The sequence below is a fragment of the Trichoplusia ni genome, chromosome 5, assembly GCF_003590095.1.
Source record: "Trichoplusia ni isolate ovarian cell line Hi5 chromosome 5, tn1, whole genome shotgun sequence".
In the NCBI taxonomy this organism is placed as follows: domain Eukaryota; kingdom Metazoa; phylum Arthropoda; class Insecta; order Lepidoptera; family Noctuidae; genus Trichoplusia; species Trichoplusia ni.
In genome coordinates, this window is record NC_039482.1 from 16,012,005 (window position 1) to 16,039,161 (window position 27,157).

At 35.1% G+C, this 27,157-nt stretch overlaps 1 protein-coding gene across 2 annotated transcripts in view; it reads right to left on the reverse strand.

Annotated features, from left to right (window-relative positions):
* The window catches only part of LOC113493742, a 78,093-nt gene extending 51,300 nt beyond the window's left edge, over positions 1-26,793 (reverse strand). For both annotated transcript variants that reach the window (XM_026871736.1, XM_026871735.1), the window contains exon 1: positions 26,500-26,793. The gene's annotated coding sequence lies outside the window, so the exon portion shown is untranslated. The remainder of the gene's footprint in view (positions 1-26,499) is intronic.
* Positions 26,794-27,157: the final 364 nt, after the last annotated feature.

The window sequence follows — 27,157 nt, forward strand, 5'->3', positions numbered from 1 at the left end:
CGTTCAGATGTTAAATTCGAATTTGCATTCAGTAATTAAGTATTATAAATTGTGAAATATTATATTAGTTGAGATAAATAGTATGTACTGTTAAAGTTGTGGGAAAGAGATGCCGCTCTATGTTATGTATCGTGTTGTCTCGCTTCGTCATGTTAAGTTTAGTCGGCCCCATGTATTAATGTGCAAATCTATACTTCTATACTAATGTATAAAGCTGAAGAGTTTGTTTGTTTGAACGCGCTAATATCAGGAACTACTGGTTCAAATCGAAAAAATATTATTGTGTTCAATAGATCATTCATCAAGGAAGGTTTAAGGCTATAAACCATCACGCTGCGGCTAATAGGACCGAAGATCCAATGGAAAATGTGGAAAAAACAGGGTAGATATAAATCATAACTTATATATTCTAACCACGGGGACGAAGTCGCGGGCAACAGCTAGTGTATATATACTAATTTATATTGCCTAAGTAGGTATCGTAATGTATGCGGTCAGCCTTTCTACTATCCTTGTTGATTAGCTAATCGTGGATTGTACTTTGTAGTATTAATACTGAGTCAATGATGTATCTCATTTATTTTGAAAGCCAGAAAGATATATTATTAAATAAATAAACTTTGTAATGAATGCTGCATTGTGCTTGATCATATGTCTAATATCTAATGTTGGCAGGCAATTATTTGTGATCGTTCTTAGGTGTGTAATAATATTCAACAAAATTCTGATAATGCATTTTGGTCTCAAACAAAGCAAAACTTTGATATGAGTGTTCGATAATTGATCGACATACTAATACATATATATGCAATCACTACCAATATATATTTACAATTACCTACATATATAAATTACACACAAGTAGAACAAATAGATAGTGCTCAGCATCAAAGTTATTCCAGAACTGGGTTTGATTCCCAAACTCTTAAGCTGTGGCAAGGGCCGTGAGGTCAGTCAGGGCCGCGAACCACGAGACTAACAGGCTAGTTATTACCAATTTACACTTTGAAGTGACAGTATGAGTGTTGACTGGGATTAAAAACTGATTAAGGTTATGGAGACTTTTCTCAATTATTGTAAGTTATATACTGGGTGATAATAATGGCCGACATACAACAATAAAATCAACGATTTTTCAACTTTATTCACTTATTTTTTCTTTCATCATCGACTCACAAGTATTGTGTCAAAATAAAAGAGAGTTGATCCATTTGACTTGTGAGCAAGCCGCCTGAACATAATTTACACAAAAAGTTTTGCCATCAGATACCAGGCAAGCAGCCACTTGATATACTATACCCTGTTTCTCCATGGAAACCCAATAACACCAAGAACAATGTTTACAAGATACGCAATTAACTCAATTAGCTTGCCCTTCATAAACCTTTTCTGTACTCATTAAGCGATACTGATATTTTAATTACCAATGTAAGCACGTAGTTATCAGCGATCAAATTACAATTCTTGAGCGATCGCGTCGCGTAACATTTAAATAGCGCGATCGCGTATTCATGCGTGAGGCCGTTGTGCTGCCTTGTATTGACAACTGACACATGTAATTATTTATGATGCCCTGGTACATCGACTCTGAAACGTTATTGTTGAATTCATGTAAAGGATTTTTTTACCATTAACGGTATTTTAATGATAAAATTTGGAAACTTTGATTATAATACTTTTTTTAATACAATCAACCCCTGTGCCGCAGTGGGTTTTACAAACATTGACGTCACATGCAGTACACACCCAGACCCTTTAAAATTTGCGGATCTCACAGATGCTTGTCCTACGTCGAGATTGAACCCGTGATACCTGACCTACCACACCTCTATCCCTCTTCTATATTACATTTAGTTTCTACTCCTGAAAATTAAGACAAATGACTCAAATGTGAATCAATCCTAGTATTGAGCAGGTATTCTGTTTACCAAATTGCCACTAGTTTATCACTAATCCTGGTACTGCTGAAATTATTCATCCACGTATCAGGTCCTCCGTTAAAATTCATAGCGCGCGACGCAGTTGGGATATTCCTCTGGAGCGGCGGCGATTATTTGAATAAGGTAAGTCCAGATGCTTGCTTGAAAGTTAATCGTATCCTGGATGACTGTAGTGTTAGCATCGCAAGAGGCTCTCAGGAAGGAATATACCCTATACATGTCTAAGAAGAAGAAGAAAGGCGCCTTTTTATTAGCCTACTTTTGAATGTTATATTTTCCTCGTCCCTCCGTTTTGAGATCCCTTTTGTGACTTCACCCTGCTTGTTGTCTAGTTCTTCTTCAATCAAAACAAACAACAATTCTCGTTAAACTTAAATACCAAAGTTTACCTGAAACCGCCTGTTTAACAAAAATCCGTATATTTTAGTTTTTTTTTGCCCTCTCTACTTCCATTGAAGAAGCCTCGCGTGAGCGTATTCTCGCATCACTTTCTACCAGGAAAACATGAGTACAAAGATCCAATTACAATAACAATCGTCTCCCATTTTGGAATCCTTCCTCGTTCGCCGGCGTCCTGTTCGATCGTCATACATATTCATACATGTCCATACATTTACAAGTGTTTGTTAATCTCATAATCAGTGCGGGACTGGTTTTATCCAGTTCGCTGTAAAAGTCGTGGGCTTGCTAATGAGGATACTAAAGTTTGTGTTGACGATGGCGGCACACCAAACCTTGATAGCACTTTTTTTGGATCATGAAATAAGTTTCGGTATAATATATTGATATCATAATCTTAAAATAACAGAAAATTATATAGAAGTCACTCTTGGGTTTCAAGCTGTCTTTGTTATTATCAAGAGGAAAAACTAATTTTTATTTCCATCGATGCAGCAACGACTTATGCCTATTATAAACAACCTTCTTGATAAGACCTTGATTCTTCTACGTCCCGTGGGTGGCGAGAGCAGCCGTCAAAACATAAACATCGTTCGCTCATCAGCACTCAGCATTCGGGCCCACGTACGACGATAGTTCAGGCACAATGCGACAGGTGGCGCCTCTTACTTCGCACCCATCGAATATTAAGGATGTGGGTTTCTTCCAGAATGTTTTAAGAGAAGATAAGCGGTTTTCCGCATAGCATACCGTACTAGTGTTATGAATGCAAGAGAGGCGGCCTATCAATTCATGTCTTCCTAGTACTCTCAGGGATAAATCACGTAACTATTTTTTGTTGGTTTACATGAAAAACTTTTTCGTAAAAACCTTTCCAAGAGTGTTTCGAATAAGTTTAAAAATATATGTGCAGTTAAAATCTAGGGGGTTTAAAAATTTGCTCAATATTCACGATCACGTGAATAAGCAGTCATGACTATCTTCATTGCGTGATCTCGACAAATTAAATATGAATAGCGAATGAATCAACATTCTGAGGACAAGTGTATACTTACAGTCGGTCAAGAATGATCTAAAATACAGCAAGTTGTCGATCTTGCTTATTGAAGATCCCATACAGAAGGTCTTACCGAGAGATTTTTTAAGGAACAGGCATATAAAAAAGTCGCAAACCCGTTGTTTATCTAGCCAACTGTGTTCTACAGTTTTCTATCCTGGGCTATTTTGAACCGGACTGGTTCAAAATTACATGGAAAAGCCGGGCAGGCACCAAAATTAAGGACTTAAAATCCATACTTTTACAAAATGTATGGTTGTGACCATCTCTCCTTCCTTCAGTAGCATTTTTAAGGTCTATATGGACCATATTAACAACTTTCTTATTTCCGACTTCTCGACGCTGTAAATGATCAGACCATTGTAGCAGTCTAAAAGGAATGACAAAACAAACTCCCCAGTAACATATTTGGAAAAACAAAAGCCAAATTTTGTGACAAAGTCTTAGCTTTTCCGTGATAATTCTTAGCGACACCAATTATAAAGCTTCTTAGATTCTCAGAATCAATTCAATTCAACAATTCTGTAAATTCGCACAATAATGCCGATACCTTAAAGTATGATCAACTTGTAATAGAGTAAGTGCGCTCGCGCAGGTTGCGCGGTGACGTCAGCGTGTCACCTTGCCGCGCCCACGCTCCACTGCAATAATTTTATTTATAACCAGACCATTTTATACACACATCTGATACAAACAACTTTCAACTTTATCTCTTCTACTTAAGGATTATAACATAAGCGCAATGATAATTTATGATCGAACCAAACTTATTTGCAGTTGCGGTATTCGATTTTCGATCTTATATTTAAGATCTTATGGTTGAGTAGATTTGAATTCGTTTGGTAATAGTAAGTAGTGTAGGAAGACGATCTATGAGGCATCTTCAGTTTTAACATATCGCGACTTAAGTAATAGTTTGACCAACGCTTTGGAATAATTTTCTTATTAATGGCGGCTGGTTGATCCATGTAACACCTTAAGTCTTTCCGTCTTTTTCTCCATAAAAAATATGCATATTTTGAATTTTCATCAAACCAAGTATAATATAACGATCTCAAGTGCTTTTACAAATTACAGAACAAGGACTTTTTAACAAAAAAATACGAGTAAGGGATACGTATTTTTTTATCCTCTTTAAAAAAATATCCTCTACAACTTTACGATAATTGTTGAACTTGTATCAGAACCCAGATCGGGAGAAACCTTAACAAAAATTTCATTTTCATCCTTTCCTTTTCCATTTCTCCATCAATTTTACTCTATTCCTTTAATAAAAAGTAAAAAAATCCCTTTAATCCTCATTAAAACTTCTTTGGCATCATAACAGCCTCTACAGACAATTGTCAACAGTTTACCGCCTTCCCAAGTAGGGTGACGACATTATACCTTGAACGGTACCGGTCTGCACTTACTCCATATTTAGTCATTGTTTACTTTTCATACTGACTTGTAGGCATATGAAGTCTTGAGACAAAAGGAACGATTAGGTATATTAACGCAGCAATAATCAAACAACATAAATCGCTCAAACCACGGGGGGACTATTGGATAAATTCCCATCCGAAAATCATAATGGTAGGTATCAAAATCAAAAGTTTTTATTTCAAATAGGCCGTTTTTCAGGTACTTTTAAAGTGTTTCAGTTGTGACTCTAGTTGTATGTATCAATTCGTAACTTTGTTGTGCAACGAAGTGTTAAATGCAACTTTATCAGGCAATTTGACAAAGAAGAGTATAAATAATATATTTTCCATATATGACTGAGAAATAGTTAGCGATGATATTTCGTTTAGATAAGTCATGTGAATTAGACCTGTAACTTCACACATTTTTGTCGACCCTTATTATGGTCTAAATGTCTCTTGGCTAGGGAAGTGATGCGTATAGATCCTCTAGCATCGTGGAGAAGTATCTAAAGAAACTAACCACTTTCAAAAATTAAAGAAAATCAATAACCAACTTGAAAATTCCAACTCATGTATCTACAATTTTTTCCCCAACAACAGATCAAACTATCAATCCAGCATAGAGTGGCGAAGTTACCTCTGCAACTCGTAAAACAAGCAAAACCACAGACCACCCCTAAAGGTCAGCATTAACAAGTATTACGGTTCATTGTACATCGTTGCCATTAAGGGTACGCCTACATATTTCAGCACTACACCTATTAGCACCTCTTTAAGCAATAATATTGCAATCGTCAAAGAGAGACGGCGTTATACGTCTTGTAGTGCTATCCCGCTTCCACATTACCAATAATTTTACTTTGGGACGCGGTAGGCCCTCGGGTAACGCATTATGCCTTAACAAAAAATAAAAGTGTATATAAATTATGTTCATTTAAAACTACACTTAAAGATGGTACTAAGTGAACCTGATGCTGTTAACATTAATTTATGGGGAGATCTGTGTACTATGAAGTATCGAAAAAGGTTTGCTGCATTGATGGAAGCGAGCTGGTGCAATACGATGCGTAGTTGCCTCTCGCTTATTCGATAATGTCAGTCTTAGTTAAGGCATGAATACCATTTTTGATCGTAAAAAGTTGAACTTTACTCCGTTGGAAAGGTTTGTTTTCTTAATTTGGTATCATCAATGGTATTTTTGCTAAAGTATAAAAAAATATCATCATTAAAATATTATTATCTCTTAAAGGGACCGAGAGTCAAACTGATGAAGTTTTCAAAAATTTCTTTGTACACTTGCCCATCAAAATATCGTCGTTCATTGATAAGCATTATGTACTAAGTGCTAACATTGTTAACCTTCCACTTATCGGACACAATACCAAATTAGGTAAGTGATAAGAACAGGAAGGAAGTGGAAATAGGCCTTCGTACAGACGTACTAGAGCTACACAAACTCAAAGAGATTCGTATCAAAGATCGTTAGAAGCTGAGGTCAAATTTTGCGATCCTCGTTAACGATCTTGGGAAAAAACCAACTGGACAACTCCCAAAACCTTTTGCTTCTGTTTTTGATTTTGACTCAGTTCTCTATTCGAAATAAACCAAGATCAAGAAGTAATCCAGTGTAGACAAATCTTTAGCTATTGATTGTGAATATTTCCACGGTGTATCGCACGGATATGCACAGGATTTCAGTGTAAATACTATGTAGATCTCAGCAGAATTCCACTTCGTCGTTAAGTTACAATTTTCAGAGGCACCAAACCACAAAAGAATTAAAAATGTAAAACTATTTTTTTGTCGTTTAAATACTTAAAATAATATACATGACGCATCTAAATTAAATAACCATAACCCACCAGTGTTACCGGCAGGTGATCATCCAATCATTCACTGCTGCCATATCTGGAAAACCAACAGAGAGAAATTCCACATATAGGCACTTCCTAGCCGGACTCAAACATACCAATAAATTAACATTATATAGCAAAAAACTAAGTTAAATTACTTTATCTGCGTGGGTATGAACGAGCCAAGGTGACAGACTGACGGACCAATCAGGAGCCAAAGTTACCGTGACGTCATTCGTCTCGCGCCCACTAAGATTGAAATTCGAATGATTCGCATTTATGGTGAATGAAGGAGTTGTAACGACTTTTAAGGAATTGGGTTAGTGCTGTATTGATTGTTTGGATTAGCACCATAACTGATTAAAAACGCATTTTATGGTATTATAGACCTTAAGCTCTGATTTATTGAATCCATTTTTGATGTTACTACATTAAGAAGTAAGCAAAAAGTCATAGAACTCTATCAATCTCTAGGTAGAAATCCAAAATTAAATTCTTCGTTCCAACTTCGAAAGTATGGCTGATTATGATTTATTCGCTGCCAGTAACTCCTCATCTTTCAATTTCAAAAGAGTTTTCATTTTAAATGATTGGTGGCTGTAATCTTCTCCATTCGTAACCCAACGTTCTATTGGTTTTAATATTAGACGTCAATACAGTTGCTCCGGACTAAATACCGCATCCTTGACATTCGCAATTACTCTGTCCCTTACTCTTCATACAATCTCCATCGGCTGATAAAAAAACTATGTCGTTCCATTAGAATAATATATTCCTAAGCCGTAGGATGTAATTCTCTTATGAGTTCAGAATGTTAAATAGCGTAAACGGGAGCCGTGTCATTGTATCATAAAACTTGCTAACTCCTCCCACAATCTCGTTCATTATGTTCTAAGAAACTGTATAATCATATAGTTACCGGCACGGATCTTGAGCGCTCGGCGGACAGTGGGGATCGCTTTGCGCATCGTAAAATAAAACGCCCATCAATTATTGTGCGTACTCTTCGTCTTGAGGGGCATGCAACTGCAGCAAACAACGAATTTCAACCAATCACTAGTGACGGCTATGACGCGATGCGCTGCGGGCCAATCACTGCTTTTTATCCACCCCGCGCTTCACTTCATACCGCAAAAGGGACCCAAAAAATAAGTTCTGCGCATGTGCAGGTCAGCGCTCAAGATCCGTGCCGGTAACTATACCAGCTTGTAAATGTCTCACCACAGCATTTATCACCACCCAATATTTGGAATCATGAACCCGTTTCAATATTATTAAAGGATAGTGCGGTGGTGTAGTTTCAAGATGCATGTCTAAATCCCTGGTAAAAGGAAAATCATTTTCCAGTGGCTTAGCATGTAAGGGTCCAGATCCTTTTAGAATAGGAAGAGACGAAAAAGGCGAAGAGTCAGGTAGTGAAGACTGGCACATACACATTCGTAAGCCAAGACACAAAAGAGATCTTTGAATACTCTTTCCTATCCCTTCGATGTCCAACGACCTGTTTTATAAGCTTTTTAACTTGTGATTTTCTTTTTACCTTTTTTATTATATTGTATTGTGTGTATTTAAATAATCTTGAAAAAAATGTTTATTTATCCGTCCTTTAGTGACTTTGTCAACTACCCACAAAACCAATTTATATAAGGCTACAATCACTGCCACATTCTGCCCAAAAACTTAACATAACAGTACTAAATTCACGTAAACTCAACAAGCAACAACAAATGGAACATTATCGGTTAGAACAATCGCTCACAATACTGACACGCGAATGTTTTATAGCCGGCATTATGATAAAGCCTTCTTAATATTCTGGTAGCCAACATTCGGACATAAAATGTACGTGCAGCCAAAATATACATGTGTGTTTGTACTGGCGAAGAATTACAAGTACTTGGGACTATTTAACGGCCTATTATATTGGTACTTTATGTTTCACACCTTTTAGTCGAGTATGGTCAGCAAATAAATGCGGACAACATCACATACATTGTTCTGAAACCAAAGTAAGTTGCTATAGCACTTGTGTTATTTAATTCAGATACAACGAAGGTACCACAAACACCCAGACCCGAGACAATGTAGAAATGTGAATTTTTACATTGACCCGGCCGGGGATCGAACCCGGGACCTCAGAGCTAGCGACACCTTGAAACCGGTGCGTGCGCCACTCGACCACGGAGGTCGTCAAAGAAAGGGAAAGAAACGTATAGAACGTAGATTTCAAACTTGGTAAGTGGGAGTTGGACTCTCGACACTGATTGTTCGGTCCAAGTGGGCTAAAACAGTTTGTTACCTACCAAAGTTATGTCTGGTGACAGACGGATAGACAGCCAATGGGGCCTTAGTAGAGTAGAGTAACGTAAAGTTCCTTTTGTACCCTTTGACCTCAAAAATGATTGAAAATAATATGATCAGAAAGTTTTTGGTGGAATTCTCTAGTTGGTCAGGTTAACCAGGCCCTGTTTTTAAGTTACTATATTTGATTTCATGCAGTCTTGTTTTTTTTTACTTTAGTTGCTGACTGTACTTTAACTGAGGTTAAGGAAGATGGCGGCAAAGTCGACGGCCAAACTTGACCGTGTTTAACACAGCCTCGTGTGTTACGCGCGAAAACTTTTGGCGGTTTGAGCTTTTATGTTTTTCAGTTGTTTTATTGACATTTGAAATGTGAATAGCAAGACATAAATTATAAAATTCCTAAAAAAAATTCAGTAATGTAGTATAGAACTATCCACTTTGTCTTAAAATAGGTCTTGCCTCTAATTTATAACTAAAATGAAACAAAGATGAATAACACGGTATTGTATAATTGTTATGTATTGCATTTTATACATATAGTAGTAATTCAATGATTTCCACAATAGACAGAAAAATGAATACTTATATGAAAAAATAAATAAAACATATAATCGGCATGAATTCGACGAAGATGTTGGGTTTTTTTTAAAATACTTCAAAGTGACTTAATACGTTTCAATAATTATTTAATTGTAATTAATTTTATAAAAACTAGCCAACGTACAATAAAACGAATGTACAGACAACAACAGAAATTGGTTACCTAACACAATCATATCTTCACAAAAACTACATAATTAATCTAAAATAGTTGCTGTTATCCTACCAGGTAACAAAGGTGGCTAGTAATATTTCAGTAATACTAAAGATCATGTGTGACTGAATAAAACCGGTCAAGTGCTCGTCAGTCTCGCGACATTCATGAAAACGCGACACTCAACAGAAAATCTTTGCTAATCAAATTAATGACCATTAAAACCATTGATTTACCTTGATTTATATGTATGTTTATTATTTGTGGTTATAGCGAAAACAAAAATTCATCAACTCTCAAAATTTCAACCGTCTTGATATCACGGTTCATGAGATACAGCCTAGTGACAAATGGAAGGACAGACAGCGATGCCGCACTGTTAATGGGATTGTGTTAGAAGTTTTCTGTTACTAACTGTACCGGGAAATATAAACTTATGAAACAAAGCGGTTATAGACCATTTGTAACAAAGAATAATAGACTGATACCTATTTAGGAAAAATAATTATGACCATAATTAATTATAATTGATCATAATATACTTGTATCAATTAATATCTTGTGAAGAAATAATATAAATTGCTTAAACACTGACAAATTACAAAACATCAATAATTTGTTGAATTATTTAAGACGTTGGCAAATGTTATTAGACAATCTTAAGATTAATATGAATAATATTAATAACATAATGTCTTATTGACCGAATTATTGGACTTATTAATTTCTACAAAATATTGTCAGACAAACACACAACAATATTTTTTATCCACAAAAGATTTAATGAAAATTTCTTTGTCATATTGAAAATTTGGAAGAATATTATCTAAACTCTCATGCAAACAGTTAATTATCTTACAATTCCTTTGTTTCTCAAGTAATAGCATTGCTATATATGTAACACATCACATATCCTACTGTTAACGAAACCTCCTTTTCAAAGTGAAACCTCCTTCAAGATCCTTAGTGAAACCTCTTTCGAACCTGGGATTTGACAAGCAGTCCGCTATAAAAGACGGAGCGCGCTTAGCAACGCTCTCTCTCCGGTGTCAGCTGGCTTCGCTGGAACATCTCCGTGACCTTCGTTGTATTTATTCAGCATAGCAGCCGTATTGTTATTTCGATAATTGCCGTTCATATTCCTTTGCAGTAATTAGAGTTTGATGTATTAACTTTAAGTTATCTTTGTAATGATTTTGTTAAATTGTTTGTGACGTAACCGTGCTTTCTTTTTAAAAACCTGTCCTCACTTCTGGTTTCTAAGACGTTCGTATGTATTATAAACGCAAAAGTTCGTATGTATAAATGTTTATTCCTCTTTCACGCAAAAACCACTGAACGTATACCTATAGACGAAACTCGGAACACAGAAAGTTCATAAGTCGGATTAAATTAACATGTACAATAAATTGTGGTACATAAGTTTTCATCACGATTTTATGATCCTTTTTTGTAGGTAAATGTATGTTCGTACTATTCGTAGGGATTCTTATCATTGACTACTAGAAGTTCCCAGGGCCCCAATTCTGCTATTTTACGATGGCCGATGAATGAATGGCAATTGGATTAAATTTGAAATTATTCCTATTCTCTGTAGCATTTTGCCAATACAATAATTGGAAGTTAATTGTTTTGACCTTTAGTGTCCCGACCCGTGCTGAATTTACAATTATTTTGTAGATAAATGCTTAAGAGAATACGAAAATTGTCATTTTAAGTCGAATTTCATTCATTCATCGACCGTTGTAAATAACAGAATTGGGGCCCTGTAACAAGGGTGTACAGCTAAATTAAAAACGACATAAACAATTCCATCATGAAACTTGGTTACATCTCAATCAGACAATATCTAGGAGGAATCATCGATCAAACATAATAGCCACAGCCCAAGGGTGCGCTAACGATACGGCACTAATTAACTAACATTAACTATGATTAAATAGCGGCCATTTTGTATTCTGTTCAACTTTTGAATACAAACAACAAATTAGTTTAAGCTCAGAGTGAGTATTAAGTATGTTTAAATATTGTTATATGATGTTTTTATGTACGAATTTTTAAATATTTGATGTAATTAGGAACTAAGTTTTCAATTTATCTAAGTTATTTACATAATTATTTGTCATTATTGAAGCGATAAAACCTTAGTTTTATAATATACTTTGCAGTAGGGTAGGGTCTAACAACGAATAGGTTTCCTATTAACTTTTGAGTTTAATTCTTTGTTATAGGTAACCATACAGATTTCATTCCAAAATTGGTTCGTCAAAGACGACAATATTATCGTCTATTTCAGCTCTTATAAGCGAGAAAACCTCTTTTTAACCTCACATTATTAATAAGCATACTCTGTTAATCTATACTTCTATACTTCTATACTAATATATAAAGCTGAAGAGTTTGTTTGTTTGTTTGTTTGAACGCGCTAATCTCAGGAACTACTGGTTCAAATTGAAAAAATCTTTTTGTGTTGAATAGACCATTCATCGAGGAAGGCTTTAGGCTATAAATCATCACGCTGCGACTAATAGGAGCGAAGATACAATGGAAAATGTGAAAAAAGCAGGGCAGGTATAAATCATAACTTATATCTTCTACCCACGGGGACGAAGTCGCGGGCAACAGCTATCATCTATATACCATCAACTAATATATAACGCTGAAGACTTTGAATGTTTGTTTGAACGCGGTAATCTCAGGAACTACTGGTCCAAATTAAAAAAATATTTTTGTGTTGAATAGACCATTAATCGAGGAAGGCTTTAGGCTATAAGCCATCACGCTGCGACTAAGAGGAGCGAAGATACAATGGAAAATGTGAAAAAAAAACAGGGCAGGTATAAATCATAACTTATATCGTCTACCCACGGGGACGAAGTCGCGGACAAATGCTAGTTATTAATAAGCATACTCTGTTAATCATCTATATACCATCAAAAAAATTCTAAACATACGTTTAGGGTTCAACAAACATTTCTCTGCGAAACCCTCAAGACTTGTCACCTTACCAATCAGCAAATACTAAATACGTGATGTTAGCAAGACAGACACACATTAGAAACAGAACAAACAAAAACTGGTCCAAATCGTTGCTAAGCGATTGCGCGAGCGCATAATGTTACCGTTTATTGGCTACATTAGGGTTGTCACGACATCATGACAATATATTAGGAAACATTATTGTGTAGGGTTATTACTTACTTTAATTTGAATTAAAGTAATTATTGTTTTTTTCGTTGCTTGTTAGTTTGGCTTGTATCTTGTGTAATGATGTGATTGTCAAATGTTTGAATACTGTTGATAGAAAGTTATGTTTGTAGGGTTTGTGACACATAGGGCAAAATGAAACCCTAGTACAAATTCTGCTGCCTGTCCGTCAGTCTGTTACCAGGCTGTATTACATAAACCACGATAGCTGCAAATGTACCTGCATGGTATTTTTATACAGATTATGTATTATCTGCTGCCGTATGCAATGCTGGTTATGCTGAATGTGAAGGGTTTCAAATTTTATAGCAAACAATAATTTGTTTTAATTTCGCCTATATCTATTGCCTCCTCGTCACGAGTCTGATTTGACCCGTTAAGGGTATAATGTGTGACTTATTTTGATAGAAATAGCCATCAACTTACATAACAGCTCTGTAGTCTATAATCAACATGAAAATACGGAAGAATATTATCATGAATATATTATTAGTCAAGTAAGTAACTGTAAAGAACGGAACTCTTTATTTTAATTAAATTAACCAGGAAATGCCCTTGCGTGAAAAAGAAATGTCAAAACTTATTCCAGTTTTACCATTTCCTTAAATAGGCAACCCTAATTATTGCAAAGGCCAAATTGTCACGAACGTTCCGAACGTTTAACATGTCCTTAGCAGCTCTCTTTTAAATGAATTGTTTGTAGGTATATAATAAACATGTCGCGCAGACAACGCTGGTCGCCTCTTCATTGCACGTCAAAGGTCACTGCAGTTACAAAACGTACTCCTAGCGAATTATGGACGCCTGGTACTTAGGTATCTAAGTACCAGGTAATAATTTTACCCTGCGATAGGTTCAATTTTATCTAGACTTTAATCTATCATCTATCTTCTGTTGGAAATAGTAATAATGTTCAGTTTTTATTCTATTAATGCATGATATAAAAAAGCTAAAGCTTAGCAAGATTAATAAATCTAGACAACTTTTTATCATCGTATAATATTATACCACCTGTTGTAAAAAAATATACATAAACACAAGGATTCTATTAGGTCGTAAAACACAATATCGCTGCGTATCCCCAATGCATTAAAAATATAATTATGATGTTTATAATCCAGATAACATTTTCTAAATTAGCTCTCTGTAATTACCAGTACTCAATCTGACAGAACACTTTTTAAATACATGAATTTTTTCCGCCTCTACAGTTGGACTAATACTCTACGTAGTTGCACAAAACATAATATCTAAATCATTAGAGATAAGCGTCAGGACAAGTCCACCTGTGCCGAAGGTCGGTGTCGTAACGATCGCTCCACATGTGTTAGCCAATTTCTGTTGTCTTAGTACACTCATTTGAATCTGTTTAGATCTAGGAGCGGCCGAGATTGCTAGTTGTATAAATATATCGTTGATACACGATGTGAATATATTATGTAGTAGGCATATGAAATTGCGTTTTCTTAAGTAGGTATTAGGCGAAGTGTTATTTATACGGGTTTATCTCCGCAAATCCCGCACCGATTTTGATAAGATTTATACTGGCAGATAGCTTGAATTATAGAGCATAATATGGTCCATATATATTTTAGAAATAGAATCAGGATTTCACTTTAAAAGTGCAAAACGCATAGAAATAGTCGGTCGGCTAAAGAAATCTTGAAACGTGTTATTTAAATATCAATAAGGTTGTGTTTGTCCATTTTTATTCGTGTTTGGAGAGATGTTTTGCACAGAAATAGCTTTTATGTATTTTTCATAATGATTTAAGGTGGTCGTCAGGTTATCAAACTAAAAGTGCGGTATATTAGATAGATGGCTAATGAAAAGGTTTATAAAACTCAGGCGTATTTGCGAATTGGGACTACTAGCCTCCAAAGTAGAGACTGGGGATAGGTCGTCTTATGTCCATAACGTCCTTGACGTTGGATTAAAATCACTTCTTACTTCACACACACAGAATATAAATAAGGGAATTTCGGAGATATTTTTTTACCTTATTGTACAATCAAAGAAGGTAACTACTTAACTGCATTTAATTTTGCAAGGGTTTGAACTCGCAACTACTAGACTGGTGGACAAAATAACAATGAAAATAATCTTATTATTTTGCATAGAAACAACATAAAATTAAAATACAAATAGCTTATATCTTAATATTGGCGCTCAAGACATACCAGGACCGCATGAAAGCAAGGAGTGCACACGATCAAAGCCTAGATAAAGAACACCACACACCCACATACCAAGTTATAAGATGATTGACGCGGCGCGCAGACGCGTGCAGAACTTGCACTGAACTATCATTAAACGTTTGATATCTTCATCGGTCATGGGAGCCGTGTATGCTTAAGAAGGATTAGATGGCACTTAATTTTGTCATACCTTGCAAAAGTCTGAGATGATAGTGACTTTGTAGTTAATATTACAAAGTGGTTGCTGTCAAATTTTAAATTTTTTGGTTACTTTAATGAGAATGAGAAATATGTCTTTCTTCCTTCGAATCCTTTTGCTATCGCTGGCTACGAAATACGGCGAAATTATTTAGGTTTTGCCCTAACGTCATTTTAAATATCCAATTCAGGTCATTTACTACAAAAATAAATCCTATAAATTCTTCTTTTTTTTTCGATTTTCCGACAAAAATAGATAGCCATTTACCAGAACTACAATATTAATACCTCTTTTCCTTGCAAACAGTAATAAAATGAGCAAAACTTAACACATGACTCCACTGAGCCTCGACACTAACAGATTTTTGACCTGGCGGCACTCAATCGGTCTCTGAACCCGATTAAAACATTTTTAATTTTATTTGAACAGTTTTTTTTGTATCTCCCATACTAATGAGGTAAACGAAACATTTGTGAGAAAATGTTGATAAGTTTTGTTGCCAACTTTTTGCCTATAAAGCCTTATAAATGTTTTTTTTGTTAGGTATTTGTAGCAATGTAGATACTTTGACCTGACTTAATAAATAGCGAGTATTTTTAATGAGGTTTTACTTGGTTGAAAGTAACTTTTATCTTCAAGTTATCGCAAAACTCTTGTAAAAAGATAAAGGACATAAAACGATAAATCCCAAATTAACTCATTCTAAAGCCAGAGACCACATAAATCAAATAAACGTTTTTTTTTTTTTGTTCTATAAATATTTTATCACCCGAGATATTCTTGGAATAAAAAAACAATAAAAGTATTTGATTGCCTTTTTAAGATAATTTTTTTTTGCCTACGAAAAAGCTAACATAAATGTAATTACATATACTATGAGTGTCGCAGCTCGTTCAATCATAACTCTGTACATTTATGATGCCCTGGTATTCACACGGTAAACGTCGCAGTTATTGTTTGGTATTATCTCACGCGGTTTAATTACAATCATTTGTTATGTTAATTCCAGTTAAATTAACATTTTAGTAGATCTGTTTACTGTCCGATTCCGATTAACGGCCGCTTTCTATATTCGATCCCGAATCTAAGATTCCGATCAATCCAGATTTTTCTCAATCCCTCGATTGAGCTTGAATCTGCATTTCTTTAATCGATCTCGTCTCGAAATCTATCGAAAAAAAACGGATAGATCGCCCTGCTAAACGTTTTGTTTTACGCATGTGCCGAAAAAGTACTTCAGCGATTATTAATGTGTAAAATGGTGGCTATTTTCTTAAAGCTTATCTATTTTATGTATAATCACTAGAAATTGCACAAAATACAAAAATAAAAGATTGGGAAGTCGTAGCGGTAAATACTATAATTCTACCTGAAAATTAGAAAAAGCATAAACGACAATAATCGTTTATTGATGAGCAACGGAACGTCAGTCAATCGAAAAGTTGTCAGTCAGTTTGACATTAACATAATATATTTTAAAATCGCAAGTTTATTTGTTGTTTGTTTTTCCGATGTCTCAGCTATAGAATAGAATACAGCGGTAATATTCGAGCGCATTCAGAATAAGTTCACGCGCCATCTGTACAAGAAACTGTATGGGGTGTATCCGTTCTACCTACTCATGGATCCCACTCTGTTTGTTCTGAGCATGGTTGGCAATGATCAACTGTATATGAGACGGGAGTTTGCACTGGTCGTCTTCTTGGTGAAGGTGCTTCGTGGAGTGGAGAATCACCCGGAAGTATTGCAGTGCTTGAGCGTGTGTACCGGACCGCTTCGTGTGGCGGCGGCGAAGCCCGCACCTACAGCGAGAACAAATTTGCTCGCCAAAGCACCTCTTACAAGAGCTCTCCACACCACCAACTTCTTCAAAATCAGACTGACGTGTTTATGTGTTTTTAATAATGTAATGTGTTGCAATTTTTGTTTAGTTTAAGTTCTAAGTTGTCGCATTAGGGTAAACCCTGTAATGAAACTTCATGGTTTTAAATAAATAAATCAAAACGAGAATATTATAATCGTTATCTATTGATTCCAGTATTACAGATATTGGTAAAAGTGTACTTAGTACACAAAAACTATAATACCGAAAGAAAAAAGTTTAAGCGTCCGCTGGTCTTTAGCTTAAATCCTTGACCCCCGTTTACAAGTAAAGTGCAGAAAAAAAAACAGCCACTCGATACATCACAATCACAATTACAAATTTTGAGGACAGATTTTGTTCGTCGTCGCTGTCACTACTATCCAAGTCCGATAGCTGAGCTAATACTTCAAGATCGCTATCACTATCACTTGAAAATATTTCCATTTTCAGAGATTTCTCAGTACAATCCGTAAAAAAATGGGGATCGCGATTATAGATCAAAAATGACAAAAATCGATTTGTCAAAACCAGAGATCGGTTATAGAAAACGCATAACTGTCACTTTCATACAAATACCAATCTAAAATCTCGATCCGCCCTTCCAAAGATAGATTGAAGAAAAAGATCGACAAAACGATCCATGGATCGGTTATAGAAACACTAAAAGTTGAAAATGGATTCAAATGTCAATCTCGATCCGTAAATTAGGGATTGAGATCGAATATAGAAAGCGGCCGTAAATAATGTTTGCTTTGTAACGAAATTTTGGCATTTTTGGTATATGTAGGGGAATTACATGCTGCTGCCGATACAGCGGGATCGACCGAAAGGGTAACCCGTGGCCCGGTACACGAAGGGAAAAGGAAGGAACGTGGGTGGGTTTTAGTCAGTACAAGTCTGACAATCCCTTTCGCTCAACCCAAAGCGGAAAGATTTGATGATTCACCATTCAAAAAAAGTGGAATAACTCGGCTTACAAAAAAAATTGGCGTATTTATGAGTTAATTTTAGCCATCAATTGCTTGTGTTTTTTGCTTGCAGATACTTAATTTCGCTGTAGATGTGATGAAATAGGAATATAAATACAGCTAGTGATTCAATGTGACATTTGAAATTATCTACAAGTATCAAAAGGCATTACTGACTAATTTGTACCTGATAAATGGAAATGTTGGCGCTTATCACATGACGACATCACACTGTATATAGAGTTAGAGTTATACCTTACTGGGACCGAATTGCATTTGGATTTAGAATTCAGTACATGAGTTCGATACAAAAATATTTTACACATTTACGTAGGTACTATAAATATATATATTGCGGTTATAAAAAAAGAAAATGTTAAAGTACTTCGATGAAGCGTATTGTAGTTCAGAAGTAAGGATTTTGCAATTAGAATGAAGTTTTTTCAATTAGAATATGTATACTGAAATGGTAAAAAAACAGGTTAACGCCTGCGCCGTAAAGTTTAATATTGATAAAGAACTCATCGTTTCATATTTATCATTATTTTTACGGAACGACCTAACAAATACCTATAAAATAATAATCATAAATTCCTCTTAGTAAAATTAGGTTAGTTTTAATCCGCTTAACATCCAAATTCTAAAATTGAGTAAAATTCTGTGCAATCATAGATCTTTAATATCTTAAGAAACATAACACACTAACCAATATTATGTGACATTGGTGTTATATAACTATATATTTGCAATACGATAACATGATGTGACATCACTATTTTATTGTGTAAACTAATATTGGTAAAGATTACTCGTAGTTACAACTTTCAATCAATTTTGGAGACATGTGCTTGTCTGACTATGAGAGTCAGGCTTGCAAATGTTCTTTTTCCATGCATGTTCTTGTTCAAATTTTATTGATCATCATCATCATCATTATCTCAGCCTATTGCCGTCCACTGCTGAACGTAGGCCTACCCCAAAGAGCGCCAACCATCCCGGTCCTGGGCAGCCCGCATCCATCCGCTGCCAGCCACCTTCTTCAAATCATCGGTCCACCGTGCCGCAGGGCGTCCTACACTACGTTATACGTTACAGCATTCTATAATATTTTAATCGCGAAAGATTGTACGTTTGTTTGTAACACTTTCACGCAAAAACCACTGAACGGATTTAGACGAAACTTGGTGCACAGATAGTTTATGACCTGAATTATGGTTTTCATTACGATTTTATGATCCCGTGGGATAATTTTTGATTTGTAGCATCTCCGAGGGCAACAGCTCGGAAAACAATAAAATAAACCAAAATTGCTGATATATGCTAATTGATGTGGTATTTTTAAGGTGATAATGTATATTCTAAGGTAAATTAACGATAATGTTAATTAGTTATGAGAGATATTTGTTAATTTACATATCTATGTTTAATATTATGCTGGCGAGATTTTTTGTTAAAAATGCAGCTTTAGAAAATATGTCTAGTAGTATGTATATTTTAAAATGGTTACGTAAGTAAATGTTTTTTGAATAATTATTTTTTCTTTCTTTCTTATATTCAAATGAAGAGAAATTATAAAAGAATTTGAGGCTTCAGATATTAACGAATTTTTGAAACGAATATAACAAACTACATTAAATTTCTAATTCCATCTTTTTGAAAGCAACAATAAAGGGGTGTAAACAATACTATTTATAAAATTAACAACCGGCACTTTGAAAACACTTTGTCCATTTTATTAATAACTAGCTGTTGCGCGCGACTTCGTTCCCGTGGGTAGAAGATATAAGTTATGATTTATACCTGCCCTATTTTTTTCACATTTTCCATTGCATCTTCGCTCTTATTAGTCGCAACGTGATGGTTTATAGCCTATAACTTTCCTCGATGAATGCTCTATTCAACACAAAAAGAATTTTTCAATTTGGACCAGTAGTTCCCGAGATTATCGCGATCAAACAAACAAACAAACTCTTCAGCTTTATATAGGTATTAGTAATATTATATAGATAAAGATAATATAGCCATAAAACTATCTCAATAAAAAACTATACCACTCACACAGTGACAAAATCTACAAAAGCAATTCAGTAGCATCGAAGGCTTTACTCCAAAAGGTTATTTGAACATGTTGATCACATTATAAATACCACTTGTTGCCAAATTACTCTTGTTTTTACTTCTTTATCGAACACATTGGCGGCTGGCCCAAGGTTGTTTGCTTTCTCTCCGCAATTTGTTTCAGCACTTGCAAATGTACTGAAGCAAACATATGTACGTTACTGAGTTATCACTTATTGTGTAAGGTCAGCTTAATGACGATCTGTCTTACGAACATTAGTTACTAGCTTTTGCCCGCGACTTCGTCCACGTGGTTAGATCTTGAACCGTTTTCGCAGCGCACGCAACGGAAGCCCTCAAAGATGAATAATTTTACCAGTTTTTTCCACATTTTCCATTGTATCTTCGCTCCTATTAGTCGCAGCGTGATGTTACATAGACTATAGCCTACACAAAAAAAAAAATTTGAACCAGTAGTTCCTAAGATTAGCGAGTTCAAACAAACAAACTCTTCAGCTTTATATATTAGTATAGATACAATTTTCGTGATGTATTTTATAAGAAGCAAAAAATGTATGAATTAAACAAAATAAATTTAATTTTTGTTCACCGCTGTTTAAAAAAGCAAGTTTTCAAGGATCCCTATATATGACTATATTTGAATTAATATATTTAAATAGTTCTTCAATCTATTTCTCAAACAATTCATCATCATCGGCCTAGCCTTTTCCCAACTATGTTGGGGTCGGCTACCAGTCCAACCGGTTTCAGCTGAGTACCTGTGTTTTACAAGGAGCGACTGCCTATCTGACCTCCTCAACCCAGTTACCTGGGCAACACGACACCCCTTGGTTAGACTGGCTGTCAGACATTTTCAAGCTTCTGACTACCTGTAACGACTGTCAAAGATGTAGGAATAACAGCCGGGACCCACAATTTAACGTGCCTTCCGAAACACGGAGGAACTCGCTATGACAACGATGGTCACCCATCTACGGACCAACCGCGTCAAGCATAGCTTAACCTGTGATCGAATCACTTATGCGATTATAGCTTAGCCACGAGCTCCTCTAACAATTAAGCTAAGCTATTATCGATTAATAGTGACTTAATATCACTATTAATCTATCTTCCTTTTTATATATTAAAGCGCTAAACTATTCAGTTAATCCCTTTGATTTGTAATTAATAAAAAGTGGTGTATAAAATTTCTAGACTGAGAAACTTGGAGATGATTAAAAAGCTCAAACTGCAGCGGAAGAGAGAGAGAAACAAAAAAAATGTCATGCATAAAAATGTGGTACTAACTCGTTGATGTCTTTTGTAGGGAGCAACGTGAGTCCACAACTCCTCCATACATTCGGTCGAGTGATCAAGCGAACAGGCTGATCGGTTATAACTGGTGACGTCACTGGGACACGCTCGGATAGCCTCAGCTTCCAGCCCACGTTACGCCTGCGCACATCGACGCTTTTTGCGAGTGTAGAGCGATGTGGTAGAGCAAGCGGTATTGGCTTCGAATGGCATCATTGATATTGGTGATATCAATGACGTCATTCGAAGGGTAGACCCCTTCATGTTAGTATAGTAAGCTATTGATGGAGGGAAATGCGGCTTACACCGTGTTTTGTCCTTTCCTAGCTACAACAATACTGTTTTAAGATAAGGTGGTATATACCGCAGTAACCAAGCCTGGTGATCAGTACTTAATCGATCGGCAAGTGAGAAAAGGACATTAAGTGCCAGTAATTATTATCTAAACAATAGATTTTACATTTTTGCAAAAACTCTGTTTCTTTACAACCAAACATTCACATTTTTTGTTAAAACTTCTTTTGCACTGAAATGAACAGGTGTCGTCCATCGAGTGAATGCAATAAGGAACTATAAATATTGTGGAATGTTGATACATCAATAAATTTGTTACAGGTAAACCAGTCATACAGGGTGGTCAGCAATGGAAAGAGTTTTTATTTTTATTTAATACTGAATGAAATTTAATAAAAAAAGATAAACTCGTAATTTTAAAAAGATACCTCCAATTTTCATACACATTTAAGAGAACAGATAGTCAGTAAGATAACAGATAAACTTAGATAGGTTTCCTCTGTGGGGGTAAACTTAATGTAAGAATAATTTTAGTACCTGTTAAAAACACCTTCATAATATAAAAGCAAGTAAGTACCCAACACTTTTTAGTACTCAAATCATTGAAATACATATCGAATTGAAATGACTTGACAAGTCGCTCTCAGTGGGACCTGGCCCTCATTAACAAAAACGTTGTTTTACTAATTAACAAAGAGCGGCCAGCGTGATGATCTGTTTTTTGTCTGCATCACAGATATTAGCGCTACTGTCTCAAACCTGATGAGTCTCGATATACTGTAGCAGTTTATAACACTGCCTTAACTTGCATTGATATAAACGTGACTGGAAAATACTGAATGAAAAAAGAGAGCAGTAATTGTACTTGGATTTCTGCTCTCAATAAAATGATTGTAAGTTACCAATGAGTATCTGTGACGGAAAACGTAAGTAAGTAATTCTGACTTATTTAAATTGTGTTTTATTGTCGCTAATGTCCAGTGCAGAGAGTGGACATTGATAATTATTTCTTTCAATTGTTGTTAGGACAAACAACCGACTTCATATAAAACTACTACGCTTAACTTGATGAAATTTTGCTGGGATTTAATGACACTTTTTTCATGTTAAATGAAAAAAGAATCAACAAAATCTTCTGTTATCAGGTAATAAATTTTAATATTAAAAAATACCGAAGAATCAAGAACCTCCGCCTTTTTAAAGTCGGTTGTAAAGAAGGGGGTATTCTCAGCTCTTGAATATTTATGGCATTTAACGAGAGCTAGTCTTAATAATAAGTAAAGGCATGAATAGAGCAATCATAGGATAATATAACTCATAAATTGATATCCTCTAAAGATTTCCGATCTAGTTAGGAATCTACAAAATAAATTCGATTAAAATGATCACGATTTCTAATATTACACAATAATATCTGAATGTACACATTGTAACATTACAAATGGCAGGTCTAAACATTTTTATGGTCTTGAATGCTTCTCAAAGTTATAAACACAGATCGAGAAAAAAGTCCTACATTTAACGCCATCTTTCATTAACTTTTACGTGAATATAAGTAAATATAGTTTGTAAGCACGCGAGCCAGGCTATGACGCACAAAACCAGATGAAAAAACATGTTTAATCAAACGTAATTAGCTGGCAAAGGGTTCCGCAGCGAATTAGGGAACATTTGTTTGATTACCTGCCTCAGGTGTTGCCAGATAAAAAATAACCTGAAGTTTGACGGTAACGAACTACTAACGAGGTTTTGAAAAGAAGGTTTTTGTATATTAATAATAGATTGTTTTTAAATTAGATTTGTAAGGTAGAGCTTCTGTTTGTGTTGAGAATAAGATTAATTTTAGTATTTTTTCAGGTGTAACAGAACATAATCCGTATCTCTATGTTAGCAACTTATTTTAAAAACTAACATTAAAACTAACGGCAGTGGATTTTCTACTTTTCCAAAACCAGCAAAACGGCAAACATTTGTTCAAGTAAAAATATTTTTTTCTAATAACGCTCGTGAAAGGAACTTTTGTAATAAGTCTGCAATATTACTTTTCCTGGTCCATTATTCGAACTGGAGATCTGAAGATCCGCAATGGTGTAAGACGAGATCTGGACCGGTGAGTCATGTGCTGTATGAAGCAATTTGTCCACACGCCATACTCAAGAGTATATACGTCAAAAAACATTATTTATACCTCAAAGATGATCTGTTTTATGATAATTTGGCTCTACAATCAAAGTATCAATACACAACTTGATCGATCACAGGTTCAGCTACTCTTGATACCGTCGGTTCATGGTTGGGTGACCAGCTATGTCATAACGAGTTCCTGCATGTTTCGGGGGGCATGTTTAATTGTGAGCTTAATTGTTATTTATACATCTTTGTCAGTCGTTACGGGTATTTAGAAGCTAGAAAGTCTGACTAAAGTGTATCGTGTTGCTGAGGTAACTGGGTTGAGGATGTCAGATAGGCTGCTGTTTATAAAACACTGGTACTTATCTGCATTCAGTTAGATAGGGAGCCCCCAAGGTAGTTGGGAAAAGACTATACCATAGATGATGAATCAATTATCGATACTTCACAAATTAGTACAACTATGGCACAAATCTTTTTGCAAATCGAACAAAAAAGCAAACAGAAAATCTTTAGACTTTACCTGTTAGTCTACCCAGCTAGAGTAGGCATATATGTAAAGCCAAATCTTGTCCCAACTTAAAGTTTATTATCTTGAATAATAAGCAGCAAACCGTATCAAGGTCGGCTAAATATTGACAATCTGTGTTAAAACCTTCTTTGAATTCATGGACTTATGAATATTTTACATAACATTAGCTTTGTACTTATTGACAGGTTTAACTAGCTTGGTAGAGTGGGATACATTAATTAAAATCTTATATCTATTGAAGGGAGTTACCCTTCAAAAATAATGGAGAAGGTTCAATAAATAAAACGTAATAGAAGAAAATGTATAAAGCGGAATCTACAAGTGCACAACTCTTCAATTAATTAAAAAAAAACATTATAGAAATAAGTCATAAAAAGTAATGACAAAAACGTACAAGAAGAGACAGTTGCACAAATGATTTGAAAAATATAAGATGCTTCGATGAAGATTAATGGAAATTAATAGAAAAACACTATAACGCGCCAATCCCTTTTTTTGTAGGTTGGAGAAATCTCCATTTACGGAGATAGAGATAGAGTGGGTAATATCCCACACTTACAGACTAAACCTAAACGTAATACGTCATTTATAATGTAACGTATTGAATAAAATATAATTTTCATTGTACAACAATAGTTATCTATCAAGAAGAACCATAAACCGTAATTTCATACTAAAATAGAACATAAAACATGCAAACTAATTTATTCTGTTTTATGACAAAACAAGCAATAGAAATAAATTGAAGCAATATAAACAAAACAATCATAAAACAAAGTAATTATCTACTAGATGATCTGCGTCTTAAGTGCCCGCTTAATATCCGTTGGAAACACGCTCTTGAAAGGCTAACACGCGTCACGTTTATTTACATACATCTGTAAGGGGAAAATGGAAAAAGATGGAGAATCAGTCAAAAAAGATGGAGAAATAGGGAACTACCACCTCAGCCAAATGTCATTTCTACAATGTTTAACGTCAACAGACAATGCCCAAACGTATTAAAATGACATTTCATTTAGATAAGTCACGTGACTTTGACTTGTCTTCATCTCCATTCATTTTAATATTTTCTATTGATATTGAGGGTTATAGAGATGTCACTTGTCTAGAAGGCTGGTATACAGGAGATAAGAGAATATGGAAGAATAAATGATCATGTAATGAGGACTATGTTGAATATATGTATATACAGTTTTATAACGACTGAAGACTAGAGACAGTTAACGTAGGAGGAATAACAGAAAATCAAAATAAAAATAAAGTAATATTTTAGGCATTATGGTAGATGTACTTTAAGATCGAGATTATTAAATTAATTAGAGTAGGTAGGTATATAAGAGAATGCAGAAACTACACTATGGATAGAGCTCTATTAACGAGTTCTCAAGCATTAACTGAGTGAGCCACTTTTAAAATGTCTACACTTCGTAAGTTAATGCAAATTGCCTTCAATTGTGAATATCAACATAGCACCCGACTTCAGTGCAACAATTCCGCATACCAGTTTTGATATAACAGAGCAATTTTCAACACACTTCCTTAAAAACAACAAAGAATCGAATACGGAATAACAAACACACAACAATATTAAAAAGTATAACATTGCAGATAAATCTACGCGACCGACAAAGGTTGTAGAATGTCTGAAAGGTCCGTTATTCTGAGGTTGTGCAACTATACCTAAATAACAACAATGTCGTAATAAATGTACTTAGAAAAATATACCAACGGACCAAATGTGGAATTCTCGAGTTTATTAGAGTGGCCAGTTACGACTGTCCTTGCCAAGTCCTTTTACCTACGCACGTTACTTTAATCGATATTAACCGTTCTTGAACAGTCAGTTATCTTAATCATTAAATATCAAGACTAATTAATCGTTCGGAAAAATCTGATCGCAACAGTTTCGTTTTTTTTTTTTAAATGCTGTATACAGGAAAGGAATTTACCCATTTTTAAATCATTCATTTGCAAAAGCTTACATAAATGAAGTTAATTAAATTAAAAAAGAATGCTCACCGTAAAATATCCTTTCCGGGCACAGGTTGACAGTTCAAACGGTATTAAGAACAAGACAAAAATAATAAAAAAACACAACACAAATCACAGACCGACGCAACCGCTTCGAAAACAACACGAAATTAATAATACAAGAAAAAACTATCCACTTTTTATAAGATAATTATTTTCACTACACTATATATTTTTTGTTGGCAATTAGTGCTTACACAGACACAATATCGGCGCGAAATTTGACAGTTCATGAAACAAGATGGCGTGCGCCCGTTCTCGGCTGCGTCCCGAGGTCGACTGAATATGTTAAATCAAATTGGCGAGTGAGAGAGCACCTATTACGTAGCTTAAAGGCTTCATATGAGGCTGTTTGAAGGAAAACGGCTTGGCGTTACTTCGTCTTTTAGGCGAAGGTGTTTGTCATACAGCCAAATTGGTACCGTAGAGTTTAGAGACAGTATGATGTCATTCTATGGACAGTAAGACTCATTAGTGGGCAGGTTTAGTTTTTGTGTGTTGGCGCCCTGCGGTCAGCTCTGAGTAAGCGTTTTGGATTCAGAGAGACGTAAAACTTTACACTAATGTAATGATTCGGTCACGCCAATTATATGTGGTGATTATGATTGTGAAATAACATTAGCCGTTACAATAGTGTTACATGGTT